Source organism: Amblyraja radiata, chromosome 15 (genome assembly GCF_010909765.2).
Source record: "Amblyraja radiata isolate CabotCenter1 chromosome 15, sAmbRad1.1.pri, whole genome shotgun sequence".
Classification (NCBI taxonomy): Eukaryota; Metazoa; Chordata; class Chondrichthyes; order Rajiformes; family Rajidae; genus Amblyraja; species Amblyraja radiata.
Window position 1 is genome coordinate 23,310,931 of NC_045970.1, and position 24,790 is coordinate 23,335,720.

Sequence of the window (24,790 nt, forward strand, 5' to 3'; positions counted from 1 at the left end):
TCTTCTCCTTTGCTCTATCTATTGTATTTTATATATAATATACACACGGTATATCTGGATAGAATGCAAAACAAAGTTTTTCATTGTTCCTCAATTTGTGACAATAAACCTGAACTGGTTGATCAAAAACCATCATTACTGTCCATGAAACCACCCATTTTAGTTTTATCTGCAAACTTAATCATGCCAAGTACATCCCCATCCAAAACATGGAAGGATGACAAACATCAATCGGCCCAGCCCTATCTATCCCTGAGGCACACCACTTGTTACAGACCTCCAGTCAAAAAAACCTTCCGTCACCACTCTGCTTCCTATAGGCACTTGAATATATTCTAAACTACTGAACCTTAAAATTGTAATGATTAAAAAAAAAATATGTACATCTATTTGAATTATAGAAATGTTCAGATTTTCAGACATTCAAAACAATTCAAGACATTTAGCAGTCACAAGCTGTCAGGTATCCAAAAGTGTCTTCTGGCCCACCACTTAAGGACTAATTACCATATGTGACAGCCATTGCAGCCAAGTTTCAAGGTCAATTTATGCCACAAAGTCAGAACATGTAACCACAACCACAGGAAAAACATGGATTGTGAATGCATGCATCTTGTTAAATCAAGCAGTGTGGCGCAACTAATCCACATGTCAAGCCATGACATGCACGCCAAATAATTAGACAATACTATACCATTTGCATTTATGCACCAACAAAATAGCATATCCTTGCTGACTGCAGACTAGACATTACTAATAGATTGAAAAACACTTTTTAGACAATTTGGGTTTGCTATAATGCAAGCAGTAGGCTGGATTTTGAAACAGGATGAACAGTTAGCAACAGCACTCATCACTATTTGCATTAAACTCAGAGTCTGAAGAGGAGGCCCAGCCAGAACATCATCTGTCCATTTTTCTGACCCACCGAGTTCCTCCAGCACTTTGTTTTACTCAAGATTCCAGCATCTGCAGTGCTTTGAGTCACCATTACATGGATCATGCAGTCACAAATGACAAAAACTCAGCGTTTGCAGTCATGAAACAATCTGCAATTTGAGAATTCCTATAATTAGCTCTGCACAAATCCCAAAGTTGCTGAGAGCGATTCAGTCAGCCTCTGCAGCCATTACCATTTTGCAGCCTTCTTCACCACAAAAGAAATTTGTAAATCGACAATAACAATGAGCGGATTCCAAAATTAGGAGATTGCAATGCCTCACTGAGGTCTGAATGTTTGATTGCAGAAGTCAAACATGCTCCTTGGATAAAATTCCAGAGAAGTGGAAAGGGCAAATCAAAGGAACAGTGATGATTAATGACACAGGTATCAAGATCCAGAAGGAAGCACGGTAGGAGCCCCTGCCCTTGCTGTCATTCTACAACTATGAGGTTCTTGCAACCTGTATGGATGACAGCAGAAACTACAGTGTGGAACAGTAAACTGACCACAGCATGTTAGGAGCCATTCAAGCTGATGCAATGGAAAAGAATGTCGCACTGACAAAGGGAAGTGTGGATAAGGGGAAAGATAGTGTGTGTTTTTCAGCTGGAGGCATGAATCCCAAAGGTTGTGATGTCTGCACGGCCAGAGTTAAGGCCACCTCCTTGGGGCTGAAGAACTGGGAATAGAAATAGAAAGAGAATGTTGCCACTGTCCAGAATTCAGAATTTCAGAATTCAGCAAAACAGGACTAGAAAACAAGGGAAAGTAGAATCGAGAGAAATCCAGAAAGAATGAAATTCCAGAACAGTTCCCACATTCTGAAATATGCAATACAATTTCAGAGAGATAAAAGCAGATTAGACTAGTTAGTCTAACATTAACAGCAGCAGAATCCTAGCATCTATTTTTAAGGAAATGGTAACTAGACACTTTGAACATAATAATTTCCCTTTCCTATCTGGCCAATTTTATTACGTGACAAATCTGTTAGACCTATTTAGTAGGAGTATGAATACTTTATTGTCACATGTGATTAGACACAGTGAGATTCTTTGCTTGCATACACAATGTATACTAATAGCAGCCACCTACGGCATTGACAAAGTTACAAAGCACGCCGGCTCCCACTTTTGTCCCCCTCCTCCCAGCGGTTCCGCAACCCCGGGTCCCCATTGTCCTTTGCCCCCCCCCCTCTATTGTCCATTGTTCTCCCCCCCCCCCCCCCTCCCTCACAGCAGTTTCCCCACACCGGATCCTCCATTGTTCTTCCTGTCCCCCCTCACGGTGGCCCTCCACGCTCTCATCAACCGTCGACCACAGGTCAACCCTCAAGGCACCGACCGCCACCGCCAGGCTTCACCATTTGAGGTTGTAAGCAACAGAAAAGTGAACCCGTTGAAATGGTGCATATGCACTTTCAAAAGGCCTTCAATGAGGTTCCAGAGAGGTACGTTTTAAAACAGATTCAGTGCTCAATATATATGAAGACCGAGAATTTGTTAAAGGACAGAAAAATTGAATAAATAGATCTTTGCATTGGGAGGTTATGACTACTGGGACTATTAGTATTTTGTTGCATATCCTTTGCATGCAATGACTGCTTGAAGTCTGCAATTCATGGACATCACCAGTTGCTGGGTGTCTTCTCTGATGATGCTCTGCATTGTATTGCAGATATCTTTAGCTGATGCTTGTTTTGGGGGCCAGTTCCCTTCACTTTTCTCTTCAGCATATAAAAGGCATGCTCAATTGGGTTTGATCGGGTAATTGACGGCCACTCAAGAATTGTCCATATTTTAGCTTTGAAAAACTCCTTTGTTGATTTGGCAGTATGTTTGGGATCATTGTCTTGCTGTAGAATGAACCGCTGGCCAATGAGTTTTGAGGCATTTGTTTGAACTTGTGCAGATAGGATGTGTCTATACACTTCAGAATTCATTGTGCTACTACCATCATCAATGAAGATAAGTGAGCCAGTTCCTTCAGCAGCCATACATGCCCAGGCCATAAAACTCCCACCACCGTGTATCACAGATGAGGTGGTATGCTTTGAATCTTGGGCAGTTCCTTCTCTCCTCCATTCTTTGCTCTTGCCATCACTCTTGATATGTTCCAGAGCGGTGGTTGCTCTTTTAAATACTCCTTGGCAAACTGTAACCTGGCCATCCTATATTTGCAGCTACACTGCAAGATGGTTTGCATCTTGCAGTGTGGCCTCTGTATTTCTGTTCATGAAGTCTTCTCTGGACAGTGGTCATTGACAAATCTACACCTGACTCCTGAAGAGTGTTTCTGCTGTCGGACAAGTGTTTGGGGATTTTTCTTTATTATAGAGAGAATTCTTCCGTCATCAGCTGTGATCTTCCTTGGCCTGCCAGTCCCTTTGCAATTAGTAAGCACACCAGTGCTCTCTTTCTTCGTAATGATGTTCCAAACAGTTGATTTTGGTAAGTCTAATGTTTGGCTGATGTCTCTAACAGTTTTATTCGTGTTTTTCATTCTCATAATGGTTTCACATTTGACTTTCATTGGCACAACTTTGGTTCTCATGTTGATAAATAGCAATAAAAGGTTCCAAAGGTGATGGAAAGACTAGGTGCTGAGAGCCCTCTTACATCTGCCATTAAGGAGGCAATTAAACACACTTGAGCCCGTGAAGCCATGTGTCCCAAACATTATGGTACCCTGAAATGGGGGGACAATGCAGCTGTAATCTTTACATGGTGAAACCAAAATGTATAAAAATGGCCTTTATTAAAATCTGACAATGTGTACTTTAACCACATGTGATTTTTTTCTATTACAAATGTCACATTGTGGAGTACAGAGGCAAATAAATAAATTATGGGTCTTTGTTCCAAACATATATTGAAGATTGGGAAAAACATACATTTTTTAAGTTATTAATTTTTCCAAAGTTTGGACATCACTGGCAAAGTCAGCATTTATTGCAATAAAACCTGCAGAGGAGATGAACTAAAACATTGTTGTGGATGGAGAATTATAGTTATGGGGAGGATCTTTCCAAGCTATGATTGGTTTATCTGGAACAAAGGAGACTGAAGGTAGGTTTAACTAAGGTGTATAAAATAGTAAGTCTTTAAATCACATGGAAATAAATACATGGTTGACCTATCAAGGAGCTGCTGGAAATCTTGATTTACGGCCAGCATGAGCATAAAGTGCCAAATTTCCTTCAACAAATTCACTTGCATCTCTGACAGCACTCACCCCATGCTTGATCTCTGTCTTCAGAACAGGGGGATAGACCATCGTCTACTACAAACCTATCAACTCCGACAGTTATCTGGACTATACTTCACCCCACCCTGCCTCTTGCAAAGATACTATCCCCAGTTCTCAATTTCTGTCTCCGCCACATCTGCTGCCAAGATGAGGCTTTCCGCTCCAGGATATCCAAGATGTCCTTGTTCAGGGCTCTCACTTAACATTTTTTTCGCTGTTGCCAGCCGGGCAACCTAGGCAGCTTTTTAGGTTGCCGAATGACAGTTTAGGTGGTCATTTAAGCCGGCTTGCATGACACGTGCCATAATGTGCTCAGACGAAGTGCATTGTTACCAGTCGGAACTATGCTCAATGAAGCACTCGCATATTATTTCTGCTTCAAATAAAGTCACAAAATAAACATATTCACCAATCAAGACATGATATATACCACAATGACACGCAGCAAAATTACAATACAGTATCTCAACTCTTTTTACACGTTGCAATGAATGCAATTTCTATTATTTCTTTCCACTTCCAAACAAAAATGTGGATGGATTATTCAACGTATGATCAACCTGTGTCAATAAATCCTGGACCATGGTAGCATATATGCTTAACCATGCACACTACAGATTGATGCAAGCATGTTTTATGTGAAGGACTGAAAATTATCATGACATGGCCATTGCATGGGTATTTTCCTTTTGAATCTTCAATCATCAATCTCTGTTGTGCCCAGTCACAGCAAGGTAAGTTGATAAAGAATTGAATCGATCTGTTTGACACCTTTCAAGGTAGACACAGTAACAACATCAAGTGGGGAAAAATAGGTACATAATATCCTTTCTGCGCTAGGATTTTGTAATTTAAAAGAAATAAAGATAATGGAAGTGTACTTTGATTCTCTTTTCCTTGTAACATACTTGTATACTGTATTATTATTATTATTATTATTATTACCTGACCAGACCTATACCATACTTTTGAATGTACATAGTACCTCTTTTACTCTGTGCCCAGTAAGAAGATGAGTCATGGAAGTAGATGACTACATTGAATCAATCATGGAACTTGGCAAGTGAGATTGCCCAGAAGGGCAATAAAAATGGCTGAAGTGGTTATTTTATTTATTTATTTGGGGGGGGGGGGGGGATATCAACTCTAAATGAACAGAAACATTATATTTGTGAGAACTTGTGTAACTTTTCTGCTTGATATTTGAACCATCTCCTGAAAAGCAAAGTAAAGAGCTGTTCAAATACATCTAAAAGTCACTTTAATTGCCATCTGAGTCGCTCTCGAGCAGAGCATCCTCCTCATCAGACTTGTCACTGTCAGGGTGAGTTCCCGAGGCAGATGCTACAGCTGGGTCTTCTCCCGTGTCAGGCCTCCTTGCCCTCATCCCTCCTGTATGCCACAAGCTGATGGCTGGCTGGAGATCAAAGTCCTTGATGCTACTGGCATGCAGCAAACACGATGAGGAGCTGGTCTGTCACCTAGTTGTCCTGGAGGGAACTGCTGATGGTGGTCTTCAGCTGCTTCAGCCGGCTGAAGCCTCGCTCAGCCTCAGCTGAACTTGCCGGTATTGTAAGGACGAGGGCAAGGAGAGTGCAGATGTTGGGTGGCTCTACTGGTGTGGGACTTCAGGAACACCATGCTGTATCACAACAACCCTTTCAGCAAAATGTCTGTTACTTGGCACTACACTGGAGCATTAGGGGGAGCTTCAAAGCCCAAATTTCGGAGTGGGTTTCTGATGAAAAAGTGGGGGAGGACTGCTAAGCGAGAGACAGAGACTTAGAGACAGAGAGAGACAGAAAGAGCAGAGGCAGAGACAGAGATAGAAAGACAGGGACAGAAACAAGGTACATGGATAGAACAGGTTTGGAGGGATATGGACCAAAGGCGGGCAGGTGGCTTTGCAGTTTCTCTCCCCCTCCCATGGGGTGAGAGATTTAAGGGCCTGTCCCACTTGGGTGCCATTTTCGGCGATAGCCTGAAAAGAGGTTGTCGCGTCGAGATCAGGTTGTGACACGTCGTGACGTATGGTAACACATGTAGTGATGCGCGGTGTCTCCCTGTCGCCCCAGGATTTTGGAATGTTCAAAATCCAGGGGCGACATTTGGTTGTCTCATCATGTCGTGCGCCCTGTCACACGTTGATGTATGCTGTCTTGCGGGTGACGCCCAGTTAGGGTTAGGGACCACAGATGGGCTGTAAAATATTCTTCCTTCAATGCATGGATTTTAAACATTAATATATTAAAATTAATACACTAAAATCAATTGTGCAAAGGAAAAGATGTCTGAATCGTTCCGTTTCATTTTGTATTGGTCCGCTTCCAGATCCAAATCACCGTCTCTAAGTTTTCACAGGGATTGATTCAGTGAGTGTAGACTGAACTCCCCTCCACCCCCTTCTTCCCCACCACCCCCCCCCTACCATTCTCCCTTCCTCTCTCCCCCCCTTCTTCCTCCTCCCCGCTCCACTCTTCTCCCCCTTCTCCACAACCACCCGCTCCTCACATCCCCTTCTCCCATTTTCCAACCCCCCCCCCCCATTTTCCAACTTGGAGCTCCCATGGATTTTGAAGAAACAGCAGCAAAGAGAAGCAGGAAAAAGCAGTGATTGGCTCTAGCCCGAGTGGGAGGAGAGTTAGAAGTGAGTCAGAGGGGGAAAACAGTTTAAAACTGAGGAATTTGGTTTGTAAATTGGTAAATTAGGCAATTTATCAGTCAATATAAGCAAGACGGCTCTTAGGGAGCAGCAGTGAGGGAGCGGCCTTGTGAGTAAAGTGTGAGTCTTTGGTTCGAGAGTCTTCGGCGAGGAGGCTACGCATAAAGCTCGAGAGGACGGAACGCGGTGAACACATGTCGGGGCAGACGAGACAGTGTGAGGCTTGCAGAATGTGGGGGCCCAGGGACACGGATGGAGCTCTGGCTGCTACAACTGTGGTAAGTGCGTCCAGCTTCAGCTCCTAAAGGACCGTGTTGGGGCACTGGAGAAGCAGCTGGTGACCTCAGGGCCATCCGGGAAAACGAGTTTCCTGGACAGGACCTACAGTGAGGTAATCACGCCGAGGATACGGGAAGAACCAAGGTGTGTGACGGAAAGGGTGGAAATCGTGGTGTGCAGAAGACCCAAGTGGATGTGCCTAATGAAAACAGGTATGCCCTCTTGGGAACTGTCCGGGGAGACAATGTTTCCAGTCCGAGCGGCGGACACGTCGGTGGCCCCAATCCTAGAGATGGGACTCGACCGGCGAGACCGACATCAGGCAAAGCCCTAGTGGTGGGTGAGTCCATTGTCCGAGGAGCGGACAGGAGATTCTGTGGCGGCAGACGAGATGCGAGGATGGTCTTTTGCCTCCCTGGTGCCAGGGTTCAGGATGTCACGAGCCGAATTCAGAACATCCTCGAGAGAGAGAAGGTGAACAGCCGGCAGTAGTTGTGCACGTAGGCAAACGACATCGGGAAGAAGAGGAAGGAGCTTCTCTAACATGACTTCAGAGAGTTGGGAAGAAGACTGAAATGCCGGATTTCTAGGGTGGTTATCTCTGGATTGCTTCCAGTACCTCATGCTAGGACAGGAACAGGGCGATAGGGGATCTGAATGTGTGGCTGAGGGGCTGGAGCAGGGAGCAAGGATTTAGATTTATAGACCACTGGGATCTCTTCTGGGGTAGGGGTGACCTGTACAAAAGGGACGGGTTACACCTTAACTGGAGGGGGACCGACATTCTGGCAGGCATGTTTGCTAGGGCTACACGTGTGGGTTTAAACTAAATAGTGGGGGGAAGGGATTGACAAATTGGGTGTATAAAGATGGAGTTGAAGGGGAAGTGACTACAGGAAAAATTACAAAAGATTCTCGAATTAATGGGAAGGAAAGCTCGAGAATGGACAACAGTGTAAGGTCAGGGCCAATTGCGAGCGGTGCGAGGGGGAAGTGAATACGGAGGTCAAAGTGCTGTATATGAATGCGCAAAGTATAAGGAATAAAGTGGACGAGCTTAAGGCTCAGTTAGAAACTGGCAGGTATGATGTTGTGGGAATTACTGAGACATGGCTGCAAGAGGGCCAGGGCTGGGAACTGAATATTCAAGGGTATACCTCCTATCGAAAAGACAGACAGGTGGGCAGAGGGGATGGAGTTGCCCTGTTGGTGAGGTGTGAAATTCAGTCCCTTGCAAGGGGTGACATTGAAACAGGAGATGTGGAGTCAGTATGGATAGAACTAAGGAATTGTAAGTGTAAAAATACCCTAACCAGGGCTCGAAATTAGCGGTTGCCCGGTTGCCAATGGCAACCCACAGTCCTGCCGGGCAACCTAAAAGCCATGCCATTTTGCCCGGCTTGGCAAGCACCCGGGACACCCATCGTTTAATTCTGAGCAGGCCCCCTCTCTATCTTTCTCTCTCTCTCTCTCTCTCTGTCACTCTCCGTCTCCGCCTGCTATCCGTGTCCATGTCTCGGGTCTCCGCCCACTCCTTGTCCGCCGGCACGGCCGGCCGCCTTACACATGTGCACAACCACGGCCAGCACCAAAGATCCTATAGCGAGGATCTTTGGCCAGAACATCATCGGCCGTGGTTGTGCGCATGTGCCGCCCTGCACATGCGCACTGCCACTGCAACTGGTCGGCGTCGGCCACTTTCTCCCTCCCTTTGCATGGTGGGAGATCACCTCAAATGAAATTTAAGAAATATTTCTTGACAATGGTGATAACAATGCGAGCTGCATTATTCCATTAAATCATTCCTTCCATGAAACTAATCCTTGCCTTGCATGAATCACTTCCCCTTGGCACTACTTTCTATCTTTGTACCTACATTCCAAGGATCAAGAATTCTCTCCCTAAATCAACGGCATCACCTTTATGGTCAGTCTTAAACCCATCCTTCTGACTAAACTCCCCCCCCCCTCCCCTCATCACCTTTATGGTCAGTAGCTGGCACACTGACAAAACGCAATTCTATATTATCTTAGCTCTACAGTGAAATCAAATTGGGATTTTATGCTTATTGACATTATTTCAGGTTTTGTACTTTCAGTTTATATTTTTCAAAGGATAAATAAATGATATGAAGAGAAAATTAATTTTGAATGGCACTTCATTCCATTCAGACAACTTGGGTAACATTTACCAATGGCATAAAACATGCAGCTGTCCAATATAGTGTGCCAGATTTTGCCTTTGCAACAAAACAAAAGAAATAAAGTGAACAGAGCTAATGACCAACTTAAGGGGTTGGACAGGCTAGATGCAGGAAGATTGTTCCCGATGTTGGGGAAGTGCAGGACAAAGGGTCACAGCTTAAGGATAGAGGGGAAATCCTTTAAGACCGAGATGAGAAAAATAATTTTCACACAGAGAGTGGTGAATCTCTGGAACTCTCTGCCACAGAAGGCAGTTGAGGCCAGTTCATTGGCTATATTTAAGAGGGAGTTAGATGTGACCCTTTGTGGCTAAAGGGATCAGGGGGTATGGAGAGAAGGCAGGTACGGGATACTGAGTTGAATGATCAGCCATGATCATATTGAATGGCGGTGCAGGCTCGAAGGGCCGAATGGCCTACTCCTGCACCTATTTTCTATGTAACTGACTAGGTAATGCTCATTTTATTCAATTGCCTTAAATTCACGTTTTTGTTTGTACAACAAACCATTACTGCATGAAAATACCGATGCCAATGTGGCAGGGCTATATATAGCAATGGATGGGGAAGTTAAGAATGAGGGGAGCCAGGAATAACAATACATCATGTGCACAATCATCATCACAGTGTGCACAACCTTCCCAAAAGGAATTGCTGATTTGGAATAAAACCAAGAATTTGAGGAAGACCTTTTTTCCTCTTTCCCTGAATAACTTTGTGTTCTATTTGGAGTCGAGTTAGTTTATTCTGCAAAATAATTAAATGCATAGCAAGTCATTTTCCTTGTTTGGCTTTAGGTTAAAAAGTATGATCACTATTATAATTACAAATATGACAGGCCAGAGTTCTATAGAACTTCAAAAATGCATACAATTATAATCAAAATCTTGTTTATAAAAATAGTGGTATTCAAGCTATTTTGATAGGTGGCTGGGTAGCCAGCAGCAAAATCTCAACAAGGTAATTTAATTATGATTGGAACGTATTAAATCAGAGATAATATGGTGGAAATTTTACCTTAAGCCGAAAATAAAATCACCACTTAATGATATTAAATAACTTTTAAGGTACAGATGAGAAAGAGACTACACAAGGAGAAAAAGTCCCAGCCTATCCTTAAAATTCAAGCCCTCAAGTTCTGGTAACATACCAGTGAATCTTTACTGCACACATTCCAGTTTAATCACATTCTCCTTATAGCTGGCTGACCAGAACTGCACACAATACACCAAATATGGTTTCATCAAATCCTTGTGCAGCTATAGCATGATGTCCTAACTGTTATACTCAAAACACTTTCCGAGGAAGGTAAATGTCAAACACCTTCACCAGCCTGTCTATCCATGTAGCCCTTTCAAGGAAATGTGTACCTATACCCCATGGTCTCTCTGCTCTAAAACATTATCCAAGGCCCTACCATTTACTATGCAGCTCCTGCCCTGGTTTATCTTATTAAAATTAATTATCTCACACTTGTCCATCTGCTCTTCCATGGCCCACTTGACTACTTGATCGAGTTAAACTTATTTAAGTTTATTAGCCTTCCACATTGTCCACTACACCACCAATGTTGGTGTCATCTGCAAACTATGTTAACTAAATTGTCATCCATATATTTAATATACGTAGCAAACAACATTGGACCCAGCACAAATACCTGCAGCTCACCATTGGTCACAAGCCTCCAATCAGAAAAACAACTATTCATTCCCATCCTAATTCCTTTCACCAAGCCAATTTTGAATCCAGTTGGCTAGCTCATTCTGGATCCTATGTGATCTAACCTCCTCGACAAGCCCACCATGCAGGACCTTGTCAAAGGTCTTGCTAAAGTACACGGATTCCACACCTCTGCCTTGCCAATCCTCATGTGACGTTTTCAAAACGATCAAATATGTGAAAAATGATTTCCAATGCACAAAGCTGTGCAGACTATCCCTAATAAGCCCAGTGGCTATCCAAAAGCTGGTAGATATTGTCGCTCAATATCCTCTCAGTAACATCTCAGACCTGTAGTTCTGTGCCTTGTCCTTGCAGCCTTTCTTAAATAAAGGTATACCATTAATACCCTTCAGTCTTCCAGAAACTCTCCCATGGCTAAAGATGTGGCAAATCTCTCTGCAGGGCCTCAGTAAATGCTTCCCTAGCTTCCCACAATATTTACAGGTACACTTGGTCAGACATAGGAATTTACCCCCCTTAATTGTGTTTAAGACTGCTAACATCTCCACTTTTGTAATTTGGATATCAACTAAAACCTAGCCCATATCCTGAGGCTCAACACATGGTAATGTTGATGTTGATTCTTAAGTGGGCCTATACGGTTTCTAATTACCATTTTGCACTAAATATGTGTAAAATCTCTATGGATTTTCCTTTATCTTGCCTACCTGCGATGATCTTTTTTGCCCTCCTGATTTTCCTCTTAACTGTACTCAAGAGACAAGAGCTGTCATACACATCAGGCACAAAACAATGGAATTATTACTTGTTGCAGTTTTTCAGGCACACACACTTCGGGCTGGCTACCGAAGCTGAAGGGAGGAATGTGCACACATTCTCGCTGTCCGAGCACGACGTGAGGAGGGCTCTGACACGGGTGAACACGAGAAAAGCTGCTGGCCCCGATGGCATCTCGGGGCGAGTACTCAAGTCCTGTGCTACGCAGCTAGCTCCAGTGCTCACTACATTATTCAACCTCTCCCTGGACAAGTCCGTGGTCCCTGCCTGCTTCAAAAAATCCATAATTGTACCGGTACCAAAAAATGCCTCCCCAGCCTGTCTGAATGCCCTTACCTCGGTAGTCATGAAATGCTTTGAGAGGCTGGTGAAGAAACACATCTGCGTCTTCCTCCCTCGGAACATGGACCCGTTGCAGTTCGCATACCGTCCGAACAGATCCACGGACGATGCGGTCTCCCAGGTCTTGCACACCGCTCTCTCCCATCTGGACAGCCAGAAGGGGGGGTACGTGAGGATGCTGTTCATAGACTACAGTTCAGCCTTCAACACGATAGTCCCCACCAGACTGGCCGGTAAGCTAATGGAATTGGGGCTCAACACCTCCCTGTGTGCCTCGGTCCTGGACTTTCTCACCGCCAGGCCCCAGGTAGTCAAGATGGGAGGGAATACATCGAAGTCCCTCACCCTGAGCACAGGATCGTCCCAGGGTTGCATCCTCAGCCCCCTATTGTACTCCCTGTACACACATGACTGTGTGGCTAGGTTCAGCTCCAACTCAATAATTAAGTTTGCTGATGACACTATGGTGGTGGGCCTGATCTCAGACAACGACGAGAAGGCCTACCGGGAGGAGGTGGCTGGTCTAGCACTCTGGTGCCAGGATAACAGCCTCCTCTTGAACATCAAAAAAACGAAGGAGCTGATCATGGACTTTAGGAGGGCACATCATCCGAGGACGTACACTCCATTGAGGATAAATGGGGATCCTGTGGATAGGGTGAACTGTTTTAAATATCTGGGAGTCCACATCTCCGAGGATATGACATGGGCATCACACGCCTCAGCACTCGTGAGTAGGGCAAGGCAGCGCCTTTACCACCTCAGGCAATTGAGAAAATTCAGAGTGTCTCCGAGGATCCTCCAGTGCTTCTACGCAGCAGCGGTGGAAAGCATCTTGTCCGGGAACATTACCATCTGGTTTGGGAATTGCTCTGCCAAGGACAAGAAGGCTCTGCAGAGAGTAGTGCGTTCGGCCGAACGCACTATGGGAACTTCACTTGCCCCCCCTGCAGGAACTATACATCAGGAGGTGCAACTCCAGAGCCAACAATATCATGAGAGACCCCTTCCACCCCTGCAACGGACTGTTCCAGCTGCTACGGTCAGGCAAACGCCTCCGTTGCCATGCGGTGAGAACGGAGAGGTTGAGAAGGAGTTTCTTCCCAGAGGCCATTCGGACTGTTAACGCCTATCTCACCAGGGACTAACTCTACTGAACGTTTTTTCCTTCCATTATTTATTATGTAAAAGAATATGCGTGTTATGATTGTGTTTATAGTTTGTTTGGTTGTTTGGTTGTTTGGTTGTTTGTCTTTTGCACAAAAGTCCGCGAGCATTGCCACTTTCATTTCACTGCACATCTCGTATGTGTATGTGACAAATAAACTTGACTTGACATGATAAATGTACAATGCATAATAATGCAATAAATTATAAGTAATATTAGACAACCAGACCATAATAATGCAAGCCGAAGCATGGAGGGCAACAAATACAAGTCCATAGCAGTTCTATACAGGTAGGGATGTGGTTAATGATGTGCAGTGTAGCCCAAGAAGCTGTTCTTGAAGTTCTCATGCTCCTATACCTTCTTCCCGATGGTAGCAAGGAGATTACAGCATTGTGTGGGTGTTTGATGATAAGCTGCTTTCTTGAGGCAGCACTTCCTGTAGATCCCTTCAATGGTGGGGAGGTTAATACCTGTGATGGACCCGGCAATGTCCACCACCTTCTCTTTTGGACGTTTAATGAAACAGGCCATGTTGCAACCAGTAGGTATGCTCTTTATCACAAATGTAGACGTTCCAATAGATCCTCTGTGCCTTTCCGAATCTCCTCAAACTTTTGAGAACACAGGAGGCATTCATGAGCTTTGCGACTGCATGAGTGTGCTGGGCCCAGGACAGATCAGAGATGTGCAGTCTGTGGGCTCCCTTCACTGCCATGCTCCTTAAGACTGCTTCACAGACCTTCAGCTATTTTATATTTCTCAAGGGATTTGCTGGATTACAACTCCCAGTTGTTTACATCCGACATATGCCTCCTTTTTATTTGACTAAAGCCTTAACATCCATGTCCCCTACTGCTCTAATAAGCAGCAACGAATCATACTCTGAACCATATCATAATTAATCTGCCAGTGACAAATAGTTTTATGGCTGAGGTCCTAGGCAAAGAAATAGACCCCAATGAATGACCTTAGGATGTGGTGGAATTAGGGAGAAGGGGGAATTGGAGTTGCTAGCAAAAGAGCAATGCGATTTGACATTAAGGACTTTGTTGAAGTAATAGGTAGAGGAAGTAATGGAACATGCACTTGGGCATTACAAATGGTTTAGCAATGGGAACAAATTACCACACAGATGTTTTCCTCAATGTCAGGGTACAATAATTTTATCCACATGAGGTCATGGATGGCAAGGGACTTTACCACAAAAAATATTCAAGGCACAAGATGAAGAGATTGATTGTTCATCTGCTGGCATGAAGGAGTGGTACAGTAAACAGTGAGCAGGAATGGTCAGAGAAGTTAACTTAGCTGAGGAACTCGGGAAAGGTGATAAGAACAAGCATTGGAAGTATGAATTACTGCTCAAAAGGAGGCAACAAAGTGGTAATGGGCATGAAATGGAGAAATCATTTCAAGAAATTCAACAATAAAAGAAACGAAGCAACTAAAAATGGGCAGAGGCTGAAAGAGCAAGTGAGCAAAACAATCAAAAGAAAAACTATCAAAAGAAATAGAATGGGTTCTGGGTTCTAATAGCCACCAGTATGCACATCTTAAAAAATATATAAAATTCAAATCTGTAAACAAGGTTATTTTCTTTAATTTGGTACTTAAATACCAACAAATGTTTTTTTTTTTATAATTTAAACATTTAGCAAATTATGGCCCTTTGAGTTATTCTACAACATTTTCAATTTTCAATGTTTATATACATTAAATACAGATAAGTTATCTGTAATTTCAGAAATCCTACAGATTCGGCATCCAACTCACAAGGCAATGTTTTCCTACCCTCTTTCTACACCGGAGGACCCCAGTTCCCATTCTCCCTTTCCAATTTCCCAAGGCTCCAGTTCCCACCTTCCCTTTCTGCTGGAAAATGATACTGACACTGGAAATTTTACCATACTGAGTAACATATAAAAAGTGAATTAAGAGTGGAGGTATTAATAGAAATTACATTCAAGTCTGGAAGGTCAGCCAATCTAGGAACACAATTCCAGGATTTTCAGAGCTTTACTGGAATACACTCCAGCGAGTGCTGTCATAAGGACAACAATAATTCAACTAGGCCAGTCTCTCTTTCAAACAATATAAATGGTTTGTAAAAGGCACCTACTCCATTATGCTCTATCAAACAAATACATAAAAATGGCAGACTCAATCTACTGAAAGTAAAAATGATCTTTCCCCACCCCACCTGTATTAAAACAAATTAACCCTCTTGCTAATACTGCATGGAAATGGACCAAACTGTGTTAGCCCAAAATATCAATGGAGTATGTTGATCTAAATATGATTCAATTAAACATACCTATGAAATACATTACCTCATGATGTTGTTCTGGGCTCTTAATTATAAAATACAATGTGCCTTTTGAAGAAGTGGCAAAAAAACAAACTAATTTTAATAAATTGACGGCAACTCTTTCTTCATGATTTACCATAGAAATAGTTGTGCTTTTATTTTTAAATAAAGCACGCTCAACGATGTTATGAGGGCAGTCACAATTTCACGATATTTTGTTTGTACTGCTTGTGGGCATTTAACTTGTCAGCTCTCAGCATTTGTACGGTTCCAATGATACTACATTTCGCAAATACAAGCATAATCAAGTCCACAGAATTAAAGCAAAAGTACCTAGAATTTCTCTTTTAAAAGTATAGTAATGACAGCAACATTAAAGTTTGCAAAGATTGCCCATCAATTGTTAGTGACATAAAGTGTTTGCCATGCCATCTGTTGAGCTACCATGCATTTTTATAATAGCTGAATCAGAAATGCCAAAGTCCTTCAATGCATATCGTTCAAAAATGTAAACACTTGAATAGGCAGTGGCACATTTTTAGGAAGCAATAGTTACTTCAACAAAGTCTATGTATTAGGCTTTCACATGCACTCACATCAAACATGATTACAGTGAACTGCTGCAGCTGGGAATTGAAATCAAGAATGCAAATACAGTTTCTTCAGCAAATGGGTAACCAAACATACTAAATTCTCATCGAAAGAAAGTACATTTATAGTTTGTGAGAGCAAAAAAATCAACTGCTGATGGAACTTAATAGGTCAGACAACATCTGTGGAGGCAGATAGAAAGTTAACATTTTGCGCTCGTCCCAAACATCAACTATATGTTTGCCTCTACATATGTTGCCTGACCCAGAGTTCCTCTAGCAGTTGTTTTTTGCTCCAGGTTCCAGGGTCTGCTTAATTGTATTTGTCCAACAACTTTCATATCATCTCCATGATTCAATATCTAAGTGGTATGCTTTTGCAAAATATGCAACATGTACACCTAGCACCAATTCAATTGCATTTCATGGGAGTGAATTTTAGAAATTATTTTCTGAAAATGATTAATTTTGTAAATGTTTACATTTGTGTATTATTCCTAAATATTTTCAAATGCAAAATGCATCACTATTTCTGAAGCACATGACAGAAAGATTCATCGTGCACGAGTCATTTTCACATTATCTGGTTTTCTTTCAGAAAATGCCCTGTATAATATCCCAAGTTAAAGACAATTATTTCCAGGAAGAAAAGTAATTAGATTGCAATTGTAAGATGAATGGTAAGACTTTTTTTTAAATATGGAATTCAAGCAGATTGTTTTATTTTTAAATTGTATCTTCAGTAATTGATGCTAGCTTTTTAATTCCAGGTTTGCTCGATTATTTGGATTTAAATTACCCAGTTACTGTGGTGGGACACAAATCAGTTTCTCTAGATCTTTAATCCTGTGAATACTCGCCAGTAACAAGTTATTGTGCATTAACATATCAAGAAGTTCTAATGCATTTTTTCATATTTCTAGCCATCATATCTTTCAAACATGGTGGGCCATGTAAAAATTAATCACTTTACATCAATTTTCTCTCACTCTTTTGTCAGTGTTCAACAAGGCAAGCTACAAAATTTGTCACAACCATTCCCAAATAGGTTTGTATCTGACAGAGTACAAATTAATTTTGGCAACTACAGGTTCAAATTAAAAAAACTTGGACCATTTTTTACCATCTCAAGCAAATATTTTGTACACTGTAACTTAGTATTATCAACAAAAAGCAAAACAAAAACAAATACTGGGATTAGGACCTTCAATCCTCAATCTTTTTGCACCCTAACTAATTCACACTTCAACTCTTTCTATTCAAATCTCTTAGTAGCATTACAAGAAGTTACTGGCAAGCAATCACAGGATTAAAGATCGAGCAAAACAACCCACCACAACTGAGTAATTTAATTTCAATTAACTAAACAAATTAAAAAGCTAGCATCGGTAAAGGTAACCACGAAATGGCCAGATTACTGTGAAAAACCTACTTGGTTCATTAATGTCCTTCAGGAAGAAAATCTGCGATCCTTACCTTTGCCTGTGTGTGACTTCACATCTATCAATGCGGTTAACTTTCCTAGGTTACCCAGTTTAGGACAATTAAGAATGAATAAAAATTGTCATTGCAAGGAATATGTGCATTTTATGAAGCAAAACTAAAAATACTTGAACCCCCAATAAAAGAAAATTTTCAACACAAAATTTCAATTACCTCAACATCCCCAAGATTTGAAATTCGTATATCCTTGGTTCATCTCTAATCACCAAACCATAATTATGTCACTTGTTTGAGATTCTATGTGGAGGACATAACTGCCTTAATGACTTAAAATCTTGTTATACATAGGCACACTAGGGCAGATCTTAGGCATTTAAAGGAAGGCTTAAGCAATTGTGCCCTTTAACCACCCAATATAAACTCTGGTGAATCCAAACCATACTCTGAAGGTCAATATACCTTCTCCAATGCTCCCAAGATGCATCATACAAGATGAGCTGTGGGCCTGGGATCTACTTAAAATTCCAAGAGACTTAATGACATTCTATTTTATCACATATAGCTGTAAAAAGTTAAACGTATACTGACACTAAAACCTCCTATCCACTCAGTTAAAATGCTCATGCCCTTCCAAATAAAACAGCAATAAACCTGCACTTCACCCTACCAAATTTTGTCAGTGATTAGCCATACACAGAGATTAGCCATACATTCAATCTGCAGGAGACACAAATGGAGAGATAATGGGCAGGTATTTCAGTTGGTACGATAGGACTCAGTGTCCCATATGCATGTGTCAGAGCCAAAAGCAGTTGATGAATTTATTAATTAGTTGAGAAATGTATTTAGGTTTACGAACAACAAAAAGAATCTGCACCAGAGATTGATGTCTCTCAAATCAGGTTCCTATCCCACCCACAATACAAAATGGCTTGGAACAAATCGCAATAATACAAGTTGAGTTTACAACAAAGGGACTCCTTTCCTTCTTAGCATTTTCAAAATCCTGTTGCTGCATGTTAATTTCTGTTTGATAACTCTTCTGTTAAATAAGCAGAGATATTTCTGCTGTGTTAAAAACTGCATAAATAAAAGTTGTTGCTGAATTAGGCATAATATAAGCTTCTCGTGCAGGATCAAAGAGCCGAGATGGCCCCACTCCTACTTCCATGCATACAGCACCATCTGCAACCTTGGATATCATGGTGCAGCAGAGGAAACCATTTTAGTCCAAACATTAGCCTGTTGAGGGAGAAAGCGAGTGATGTCTACTCCCCTATCTATAATTGTCTTCAATTTTTTCTCTTTCAAGAATTTAACAAATTCTGACCATGTAAGGCTACCAATGAATCTGTATCAGTTTAGTTTAGTTTAAAATTACAGTGTGGAAACGGGCCATTTGGCCCACCGAGTCCACACTGAGCAATCACACACTAGTTCCATTCTTATTCCACTTTAGCATCTTACACACATGGGGCAATTTACAGATGCCAAATAACGTATGAACTCGCATATCTTGAGAGGTGAGAGGAAACTTCATGCAGTAAAAGCCCACGTGGTCACAGGGAGAACGTGGGAACTCCTCAGAAATGTGTATGCCTCATAAAGATTCACTTTTGTTCTTCCAAAATGCAATGATTTGAGACCCAAACCACAAGACAAGGAACCACATCTACCCAGGAATCATCCTAACACACCCTCCCCAAATTGGTTTAATAGAGGGAACAAAGCCACACATGGAAAACCTGGTGTTGTGTCATCAAAACCCTGTTCAATTATAATAAGATTTTCCTGTTGCATTCCATTCCATTTATGATAAAGGCCAACAATTTACATTCACAGTACCCTCCATAATGTTTGGGACAAAGACCCGTCATTTATTTGCCTCTGTACGCCACAATTTGAGATTTGTAATAGAAAAAAAAAAATCACATGTGGTTAAAGTGCACATTGTCAGATATTATTAAAGGCCATTTTGACAGATTTTGGTTTCACCATGTAGGAATAACAGCTGTGTTTATACATAGTCCCACCCCCCTCCCCCCATTTCAAGGCACAATAATGTTTGGGACACATGGGTTCACAGGTGTTTGTAACTGCTCAGGTGCGTTTAATTGCCTCCTTAATGCACATATAAGAGAGCTCTCAGCACCTCGTCTTTCCTCCAGTCTTTCCATCACCTTTGGAAACTTTTAGTGCTGTTTATCAACATGTGGACCAAAGTTGTGCCAATGAAAGTCAAAGAAGCCATTATGAGACTGAGAAACAAGAATAAAACTGTTAGAGACATCAGCCAAACCTTTGGCTTACCAAAATTAACTGTTTGGAACAGGCACGAAAATCGTTATCAAAATAAGTGGGGGACCAGGGGGACACAATTTCTTGGCTGCCTCGCGCGCATGCGCACGCTCACACACGCGAGGCTTCGGAGGTTTCAGCCGTGGGCCCTGTGAACGGTAATTACAGCTCAATCCAGCGCTAAATGCAGCTCAACTCTGCCTGTCTTGCCGGATTTCCTACAGCCCTGCCTGGACACCAGCCTGGAGTCGTGGAGCTAGCGCTGTAAGTCCAGGCAGGGCTGTAGATTAACCTGGCGGGCCAGGCAGAGTTGAGTTGCATTTAGTGCTGGATTGAGCTATAATTATCGTTCACAGGGTTTAGCGCTGCTTCTCTGCACTGGCTGTGGGCACCAATCTCGTCTGACTCCCGATGTCTCTGGCCACCCCCGGGCGTGGGGCACTCGGGTGGGGACGGGGATGGTCCAGTGGTGGTTCGGCAGCGATTGCAGCCGCCGGGATTGATCCTGGTTGCGGATGAGGCGCAGGTCTGTGTCCAGGGCTGCCGAGAGTGTTTTGTCAATTTGTCCGTAGAAGACTTCATGAACAGAAATACACAGGCTACACTGCAAGATGCAAACCACTGGTTAGCCGCAAAAAATAGGATGGCCAAGTTAGTTTGCTAAGAAGTGCTTAAAAGAGCACCCACAGTTCTGGAAAAGATCAAAGATTAACTTATATCAGAATGATGGCAAGAACAAAATATGGAGGAGAGGAGGAATTGCCCAAGATCCAAAGCATACCACCTCATCTGTGAAACACGGTGGTGGGGGTGTTATGACCAGGGCATGTATGGCTGCTGAAGGTACTAGCTCACTTATCTTCATTGATGATACAACTGCTGATGGTCGTAGCATAATGAATTCTGAGGTGTATAGACACATCCTATCTGCTCAAGTTCAAACAAATGCCTCAAAACTCATTGGCCAGCAGTTCATTCTACAGCAAGACAATTATCTCAAACATACTGCTAAAGCAACAAAGGAGTTTTTCCAAAGCTAAAAAATGGTAAATTCTTGAGTGGCCAAATCAAACACCCGATCTGAACCCAATTGAGCATGCCTTTTATATGCTGAAGAGAAAATTGAAGGGGACTGGCTCACAAACATTATGGAGGGCACGGTACAATGACTTGCTGTACCCTTAAGCTAACTTTGTGTTTCATGTACAAAATCTAGATCCTCTGTACAACAGCATTCATATGTAATTCTATATTCATATAAACAATTTTCTTCATACATAATTATTGCCTTTTTCATTATGTAACCCACTCCCCCAACACATAAAATGCAATTGTATTAAGTATGATGTCCTTCGGCAACAACGCTGGCTCTCTTATCGACTCACACGATTCCAAATGCTCAAAATTCCCAACCCTAAAAGATGGAACTATTGAACCCAAAAAAGCTCTAGAAAATTAATAGTGTATGTGCAGTTTCTACAACATTTTTTATATTAGAATACAGAATAGTACAGTACAAGAACATGCCTTTCGGCTCACAATGTCTGTGTCAAATATGAAGCCAAGACCATCCATGTGCCTATCTAAACATCTTTTAAATGGCCCTAGCACATTTGCCTCCACCATCACCCCAGGTATTCATCGTCCTCTGTATAAAAACTTGCCCAATACATTTCCATAAGGTTTGTTCCTCTCACCTTAACACTATGCCCGCTAATGTTTGATATTTCCATTCTGGGAAAGGTTCTGACTGTCTACCCTATCTATGTCTCTCATAATCGTATTTACTTTTATTCTATATTGGGGGTGGAAATGATCAGGCTTGGGAGATCTTTCTTGAAAAGGATTTGTGAGTCCATAATCTCATTCTTTCTAAAAACATTGAAAATCACCATCTTCCTCCTTTCATTATTCACCCTTGCAATATTTTCATAACCCCACTCTAAAAGTTACTGTATATGAACATATTTTAAGTTCTGTATATGAATATATTTAATAGATGTCTTTCTTTCATTATTCATTAGTTTCACATGTGTCTTTAATTGGCTGAGTCATCTTTATTACTCGATTATATATTTCTCATTTCCCTTTTGTAGCTTATATCACATTAACTGACTTTTATACCTGTCACGTTGTTAAATTTCCATTTACTGTATTATGTATGGAACTTAAAATTATTATTTGAACATCCCTAGCTAAATCTGTACGGTTTATCTGTCACCTAGCCATTTCAAAGTCAAATTAAAACTAGAAAACTATTTTAACTCCCAAATTTAACATAAAATTCAATGAAATTTAAGTCACTATTTACAAGGTGCTCTCTGACCAACAAATAATAAGTCAAGTTAATAATCACTAAATGTAATGCGGTTTAATCAAAAAAAACTTCTGCAAACAATTCTGTGTACTTTCTAGAAATATATTGCTTTCGCATCTGTTCTGCATGTTCCAATTAATACAACTAACACAGGTACACAAAAATGCTGGAGAAACTCAGCGGGTGCAGCAGCATCTATGGAGCGAAGGAACTAGGCAACGTTTCGAGTCAAAACCCTTCTTCAGACGGGTTTCTGAAGAAGGGTTTCGGCCCGAAACGTTGCCTATTTCCTTCGCTCCATAGATGAAGCTGCAGCACCCGCTGAGTTTCTCCAGCATTTTTGTGTACCTTCGATTTTCCAGCATCTGCAGTTCCTTCTTAAATACAACTAACACATTCCACCTAATTTGCTAGGTGCTACTACAATGTTGAATTCTGTTGCCAGACAGCACCGTTAATGCAATTTCTGCTACAATTGTTAAATCTTTTTCAATTCCCCCCTCACCCAGCGACCTTGAATATTTCACTATCAATGAGACGTTCACAATTCACCCAAGGGTTCAAAGTTTAGGTGCACAGAACATATCAAATAGGCCAGATCCATTGGTTCTTTCTGCACCACCAGAATGAGAAACACTCAACATACAATCACCAATCTGCTCTCTGCACCTCTCACTTGTTGCCTTGACCCTGGAAGCCTGTTCCTGAATACCACTGAAAATCGCAACTCCAACTTCCCACGAAATAGTCTTGATAGTGTAAACCTCACTTCCTGGTCTAACATTGAACATGTCAGAACATCTGATGTTCACAAATACTCAAAATAATTGAAGACTATCACAGTCTATTAAAACCCAAAAATGTTTAAATAAGCCAATTCAAGAAATTTACAAACTATCCGAAACTTCCTCCGCTTCCTTGTAGTCATTCTCCCCTCAAAATGAATGGAAGCTAAACCTGCATCAGATCTAACCTGACACAGGTAGATATCTCACCACAAATGCTGGTAAACTTCAGGAAGTTGCGAATCCGCAGCTGAGAGTCCAATGCCAAAAAGCAATCCAAATGTCAAAAGACAAGAAACTATCCGCCAAAAAAATATGCAACGCTGGTCAGAAAATGCAACAGGTCTGGTAACATCCGCTGAGCAACAGCTTCCAATTATGTTCGCCGTGCTATGAACCAATGCCCCAAATATATGTGTGTGTGTGTGGGATGGGGGGGTGTATTTGGTAATAACTCGAGGCAAACGTTGTCGCGTTGGGGGGGGTTGCAATTTTTATAAACAAGCGAAACGTGCGCAAGTTTGAAGCAAGAGAACAGCAACCCACGGTGACAAACCAGTCTCCACAATCCGATGTATAATGTGGGTGGTGGTGGGGGGTTGACTATGGTAGTTTCCAAGAGTTACCAAAGTATATAAATATCCTACAAGTGAAAGCAGCAATCCGTGGCGGACTCCCCGCACCTTTTGCGAGGGGGTTTTGCTGCTGCTGTTGCTGCAGGTTGAGGGGCAGCTGATGCCGCGACAGCAGCGGGCGAGCGGGCGGGCAGGTCACTCAAGGCCGGATTAGCGCCCCCCCGTCCTCACCGCAGCGGCGTCCCCATCCAGTCGACGACCTCCACCGGCATAAACCAGCCCTCCCCTCCCTCAGTGCGGTTCACCAGCGAGCCGCAGCCACACACACACACACCTGGCTGCTGTCACACTCACCCAAGACACACCCGCAGCGGAAAAATCTATCAGGCGGCTCCGGTTTGGCGAAACTCTCCGGCGGAGATGGAGCCGCCACCGCACCAGCATCCAACCGACCACTTCTCCCGCTCCCTTTCCGGGTCAAAGGAACCCCCCACTCCCCATCCTCGCCTGAGGTCGTTGGCAAACCGGATATGCCGTCACCTGGCCCCCTCGAGGATTCTGGGGATTGTAGTCTCATCAGGGACCAAGTTTTGCAGAAGGTAGACAAAAATGCTGGAGAAACTCAGCGGGTGCAGCAGCATCTATGGAGCGAAGGAAATAGGCAACGTTACGGGCCGAAAACCTTCTTCAGACCCTTTTTCAGTTTTGCAGAATCTCAGCGGGTGAGGCAGCATCTAAGGAGCGATGGAAATAGGCAATGTATCGGGTCGAGACCCTTCTTCAGTCTGATGACCATCAATCTGAAGAAGGGTCTCGACTCGAAACATCGCCGATTTCCTTCGCTCCATAGATGCTGCCTCACCCGCTGAGTTTCTCCAGCATTTTTGTCTACCTTCGATTTTCCAGCATCTGCAATTCCTTCTTAAACATTAAAAGTTTTACAGAATGCTAACTTTGTGGTCCTGTCTGCCCATCATTGGTCCGAGAGTTCTTGCAACGGTAACCAGAGAAACAAAAAAGCAGTGGAACAAAAGCAAACAACAAAAAAATAGCTATACCTTCTGGAAATCTGAAATCAGTACACCAATTTTGCAAAACAAAACAGTCCGAATATGTGAAGGCTAAAATAGTTAACTCTACTCCTTGTTTATTTGCACAGAACAAC

The 24,790-nt window shown here is 42.4% G+C and overlaps 1 protein-coding gene across 5 annotated transcripts in view; it reads right to left on the reverse strand.

Moving 5' to 3' along the window:
- Positions 1-24,123, reverse strand: part of plekha1 (pleckstrin homology domain containing A1) — a 73,147-nt gene extending 49,024 nt beyond the window's left edge. For 3 of the 5 annotated variants that reach the window (XM_033033783.1, XM_033033782.1, XM_033033785.1), the window contains exon 1: positions 23,980-24,123. The gene's annotated coding sequence lies outside the window, so the exon portion shown is untranslated. The remainder of the gene's footprint in view (positions 1-23,979) is intronic. The other 2 variants (XM_033033781.1, XM_033033786.1) reach the window with 2 other exon arrangements.
- Positions 24,124-24,790: the final 667 nt, after the last annotated feature.